This window comes from Carlito syrichta, unplaced genomic scaffold (assembly GCF_000164805.1).
Source record: "Carlito syrichta isolate Samal-C Ts95f unplaced genomic scaffold, Tarsius_syrichta-2.0.1 Scaffold189059, whole genome shotgun sequence".
NCBI classification, from domain to species: Eukaryota; Metazoa; Chordata; class Mammalia; order Primates; family Tarsiidae; genus Carlito; species Carlito syrichta.
The window spans coordinates 1-4,892 of record NW_007133155.1 but is presented as its reverse complement, the minus strand read 5'-3'; the positions used below and the strand labels follow the sequence as shown (position 1 = coordinate 4,892).

The 4,892-nt window shown below is 38.2% G+C and overlaps 1 pseudogene; it reads left to right on the top strand.

Moving 5' to 3' along the window:
• Nucleotides 1–328: 328 nt before the first annotated feature.
• Nucleotides 329–1,237, top strand: LOC110594972 (annotated as a pseudogene).
• The last annotated feature ends 3,655 nt before the right edge of the window (nt 1,238–4,892 follow it).

Below are 4,892 nucleotides of genomic sequence, written 5' to 3'. Positions count from 1 at the left end.
GCTAGGAAACATGGCAGCCATAGCTTGAAGAGTCATGTGGACACAAAGACTTTAACAAAGCAATGGCCTAAATGAGTGAATTTTAAGTGTTCTCACCACAAAATTATAACTATGTGAGGTAATGCAAATGCTACTTGGCTATATTTAGCCATTTCACAAAGTATGTGTACGTTAAAACATTATGTTTTGCACAATAAATACATAGTTTTATATCTATTTACAAATTAAAATTTTTGACTGTACAATATAAATGATAGCAATTCTGATACATCTGTAATGCATACTTGTGTCATGTTCTTTTTCTTTTCTTCGTAATGGCATCAACCAGAGGGACCCAGGGAATGATACACAAATTTCAGAATTTCTTCTTCTGGGATACTCAGAGGAATCAAAATTGCAATCCATCCCCTTTGGGCTGTTCCTGTCCATGTGCCTGATGACAGTGGCTGCGAACCTGCTCATCATCCTGGCCACAATCTCAGACTCCCACTTACACATGCCTATCTACATCTTCCTCTCCAATCTGTCATTGTAGACATCTGTTTCATCTCTACCACTGTCCTGAAGATGGTCACGAATATCCAGACACAGAGCAAGGCCATAACCTATGCAGGATGCGTCACCCAGATATATGTTTTTGTTCTTTTTGTAGTATTGGACAGCTTTCTTTTGACTGTGATGACTTACAACTGGTTTGTGGCCATCTGTGATGCCCTGCACTACACAGTCATCATGAACCCCAGGCTATGTGGGCAGCTGTTTCTGGTATCCTAGATTGTGAGTGTCCTGAATTCCTTGTTATAAAGCTTACTGGTGTTGCCACTGTCCTTTTGTACAAACTTGGAAATTCCCAACTTTTTCTGTGAACTTAATCAGGTGATTCACCTTCTTTGTTCTGACACTTTTTAAAATGAGATGTTGGTGTATTTTGCAGCTGTGCTTCTGGGTGGGAGATGCCTTGCTGGGATTCTTTACTCTTACTCTAAGATAGCTTCTTCCATACGTGCAATCTCATCAGCTCACAAAAAGGGTAAATCATTTTCCACTGGTGCATCTCACTTCTCAGTTGCCTCCTTATTTTATTGTATAAGCCTAGGGGGTGTACCTTAGTTCTGGTGCTACCCAAAACTCACACTCAATTGCAACAGACTCAGTGATGTACACTGTGGTCACACCCATACTGAACCTCTTCATTTACAGTCTGAAGAATAAGGACAAAAAGTGGGCCCTAAAATAATTTTTCAGAGGAGAGTACTAAAAGGACCATTTTTCAAAAAGTGCATATGATTTCAGAGTTCCAGGACATAGTCTAAAAATTGTGATTCATGAATCAGATTTTGGAAACAGAATTTGTTCCTTCTATTTATTTTCCAGAGTTTCAATTTCATTGATCTTAACTGTTTTATAGAATTTAAGCTACTTCTTTTTTTTTTTTTTTTTTTTTGAGTTGGAGTCTCACTCTGTCGCCCAGACTGGAGTGCAGTGGTGGCTCCCAGCCACTGCAGCCTCGACCAGCTGGGCTCTGTCAGTCCTTCCGCCTCAGCCTTCCAAGTAGCCGGAACTACAGGCACACTCTACCACACCCGGCTAATTTTTTGACTTATTGTAGAGATGAGGTCTCACCAAGTTGCACAGGTGGGTTTCGAACCCGCGGGCTCAGGCAATCCACTCACCTCAGCCTCCCAAGGTGCAGGATTACAGGCTGAGCCACCGAGCCCGGCTTAAGCTACTTCTTTATCAAACTTTCTGCTGATATCCAACAGATTTTTTCTTTGTCACTTTCCTACTTTCCCAATGTTATTTCCAAACAAGGATCAAATGCAATTTGGAGATTGTTATTTGTCTCATACAGTAGTGTTTTTTCAGTTTTACAATATCAAGTAGACTTGGCAAATATAAATACAGTAATATAATTTTATTGTGGGTAAATAACTGAGACCACACTTTTTCATTTCTGAGTGTATAATTTCTCAATTACTACCTTAACTGTGCTTCTTGATAATGTAATCTGAAACATCCTAACGTGTCCTATAGTTAGTCATAGCATTTTATTCTTCTCATTAGGACAGGATCTTTTTCTCTTTTCAGCTCCAGGTAAACAGTGCCTGCTATATTTTCTGGGAAAGAATAGATGAATTGCTTACCAAATACATATTCCAAGAGTAGTCTACAAAGAAAGACAAATCAGCATAAAGTCATTGATTTAAGACAACCTTAGATTCAGAGTTGGAGTAAAATGTTCAGTCATACAATGAATTACTATAGAAAACTTCTAGTCATTGGCGTGTGGAAGCTCGGTACCATTTATAATAAAGTTTGTTCGTCCAACTGAAGAACTTTGTCTATATAATTTTATTGTACCATATTGCTGTTTCTGCTTTCCAATTTTCACCATTACCTAAAGATATGACTCATTCCATTGTCCTATCAAATATTTTCCCCTTTAAAAAGTTTATCACAAACATTAACATGAAGGTAAATGAACATTATGTGCATTAAATCTATTATCTGCTGTATTATCTCTTTTGGACTCTAAACTCTCCTCAGTCCTCATGATTAAAGGATGAATGACACAAGAGCTTGAATTTCTACCCAGTATTACCTTTGGGAACAGAGACTTGTGAATCAGCAACACAATTAATTCCTGCAAAAACATATATGTCCCTTCAACCTCTCTTGGTTACTTATAAGGAAATTTAAATGTTAATGACATTAGAATAAATGTTAAAACATCAGTGACACCTTAATATTTTAAATATGTTTATTTTTGTTTGCATTGATTATTATATCAGTTAGCTATTGCTGCATAACATCATCCTATTAGTAAACAGATTAATATCATGCATTATTTTCATATAGGAATCTATGTTGAGGATGATTTCACATTTAAGATTAGAATACATGAATTTTGAAGAAGAAAAAATATTCAGTTCATAGTATACAAATCTAGTTAGTTCTTGAATTTTGGACAGCAACGATAATTTGAGAGAGGAGGATCAAGAGAATAGACGGAATTGCACAATGCTTTTTACAAACTCCTTGTTAGGCATTGGACCTTTTATGACTTCTCACATTATTTCAGAAAAAGCATGTCACATATCCAGGTTCAAGGTCAACCAGTAGGGATATTCACTCCTCTCCACAGAGTTATCAACAAGACTCAAAGACAAGGGTGGAGAAGTAAAGTTCTCTTAAAGACCACAGAGGAATTAATAAATAAGTGGAAATTAACAAATAAGTGGAAATTACCTGGAAGAATAACAGCCATACAGGCATTTCACACTTCTTTGGACTTACATGCTTATTAATTATATGTTATCGACTTGTCACATGAAAGATGTGAGTTTTGTAAGGTGTTGGAGGAATTCCTAGAAGAATTGAAGGAATAATCTGAAGTACCAAGAAACATCAGCCTTATAGATATTCCCAAAAGAAAAAGGTAGTGCAACATCTAGATTAAAATAATCTAAAAATACCTAATGGGAAAACTTGGTAATAGCAAGTGTGTGACAAAGAAAGTGTCCCTATCTGTATTAAACAAAGCACAGAATGATGAACTCTCAAGTACTCTGCTCCCTGTATAGCAGCCTGGGAGAAGTCTCCTGTAAGTGTCACAGTTTCCTTCTTCCACAAGCAGGGCACTGCTAGAATCCCTTCCTTTCCCAAGAAACTTGTCTGGCATAACAATGTGCTTATTAAATGGGAAACTGGGGCATAGTCACAACAGGTGCTATCTGTTCAATACCTGCTCTATACCAGGAAATTTCTAACAAGTTTTAAAATATTTATTACTTCTTCCATACACTCCATAAAGTAAGTGGAATTTCTATGTTTCCTTGCTTGTCATGAGAGAAATACTCAAGAGGCATGTGTAAACTTGTTTATGCAAAAGCTGAGTTACTAAGTCCAACATTTTATCTCCTAAATCAGACACAAGACTTGTGATTCATGGTGAAAAAGGTCTCCCAATACTTACACCTGACTGTAACACTGGACCACAGACTTGCTTCTTAATGAGTGATCCATAGAATAGCATCACTATCAACAGGGAGATAATTACAAATGCAAAATGTCTGCACCTATTCTAGATGTCTTGATTCAGGACTTACCTTTGAATAAGACCTTCAAGTGAATCAGTATACATTATAGTTACATATCTTCTCTTGTAGAACAGTCTCTCGACCTCCCCAGTCTTCACATATTTGCTGCATACTTTTGGTGTGGGTTGTCCTGTGCATTGCAAGATGTTGGACATCATCTCTGACTTAATCTACTAGATACCCACCCCCCATACCAGCTGTGACAATCAAACATTTCACTGTACATATCTAAGTGTCTCTTAGAGGGAAAATCAAGCCTGGTTGAGAATCACTGACCTAGAGAACTGGAAATATCTTCATGGAGTTTCAACAAAAACTAATTCCTCACTGGGTTCATAACTTTGGGCAGATCATTCAACCCTTCTGCATCCAAATCCTGCAAATGTAGGATAAGTTTCCTAAAAATGTGACCTCACAATATGGAAATAGGTAAAAACAAGACACAAACTGTGAAATTAAAGAAGACAAACCATATTTTATATATATATTTTTTGAATTGGAGTCTCATTCTGTCACCCAGACCGGAGTGCAGTGGCCGCTTCTGGCCACCGTAGCCTTGACTTGGTGGGATCCGGCGATCCTTCCACCTCAGTCTTCCAAGTAGCCAGAATTACAGGCATGCACTACCACGCCCGGCTGATTTTTTTGATTTATTGTAGAGATGAGGTCTCGCTGCCCAGGCGGGTCTCGAACCCGCGGACTCGGCAATCCACTCACCTCAGCCTCCCAAAGGCGCGGGATTACAGGCTGAGCCACCGAGCCCGGCTCCATATTTGATTTTAACTTCAGTCC